Consider the following 882-nt stretch of genomic DNA (forward strand, 5'->3'; position numbering starts at 1 on the left):
AAATATTTTGCTAACAGACAGACCAATGAACACACAAACATGTTACACCTATAAATAATAAAACAGTAATGACAGAAATGATCCTGTCCTCCCTCACTCTGTTCACACATTGGTTTCATTTGGCTCTAGTTGTTTTATTCATGGTTATTGTTTCATCTAACAAATGCATATTGTGTAATATGATACCTGAGGGGGCGGGGCCAAGAGGGCAGACAGGATTATTTAAGGATGGCATTCCTCAGGTAAAGAACAGAAAACTGAAATGTAAACTCAGGACAAGTCTTTACGAAGCGTGTAGGAGACAAACAGGTGAGTCCAGCCGCTCAGAACCAAACTGTTCATGTTTCCTTAGGATTTGTTGACGTTGCATTAGAACTGTAAATTATTCAATTTTTATTTATTAAAGGTGAAGTAAACATTAAGAACACTTATTGCTAATCTTGTTTCCATCATGATTTCTGATTTTATATTTTTAAGAAAGAATCAAAAAGCATCAAGAAGTGCAGCTCAGTTTGGATCCATGTGCTTCGTGGTAAATTATACGACGTAGAAGAAATCTGGGGAAAAATTAAAAGCTTTAAATAATAAAAACAAGTTTAGTGTTTGTGTAAACGAGTAAGAAACCCCCAGTATGAGTTTTATGATACTTTAAGATTTTAAAACAGGATGGATATGTTTGTGATGATACACTCAGCAGTCTGAACTTTACAAGAATTGACTCTTTTTGTTTTTTTACTTTTACATATTTTACATTTATGTTCCAATGTAAGTGGCCGGTCTAGGTGGTTGGTTGGTTGGTTGGTTGGTTGGTTGGTTGGTTGGTTGGTTGGTTGGTTGGATGGATGGATGGATGGATGGATGGATGGATGGATGGATGGATGG

At 36.1% G+C, this 882-nt stretch overlaps 1 protein-coding gene across 1 annotated transcript in view; it reads left to right on the forward strand.

The window, feature by feature from the left end:
• Nucleotides 1-253: 253 nt before the first annotated feature.
• The window catches only part of LOC119428180 (E3 ubiquitin-protein ligase TRIM21-like), a 3,974-nt gene continuing 3,345 nt past the window's right edge, over nucleotides 254-882 (forward strand). The window contains exon 1 of the mRNA XM_037695822.1: nucleotides 254-309. The gene's annotated coding sequence lies outside the window, so the exon portion shown is untranslated. The remainder of the gene's footprint in view (nucleotides 310-882) is intronic.

The sequence above is a fragment of the Nematolebias whitei genome, chromosome 22 (assembly GCF_014905685.2).
Source record: "Nematolebias whitei isolate Nwh7 chromosome 22, NemWhi1, whole genome shotgun sequence".
Lineage (NCBI taxonomy): Eukaryota > Metazoa > Chordata > Actinopteri > Cyprinodontiformes > Rivulidae > Nematolebias > Nematolebias whitei.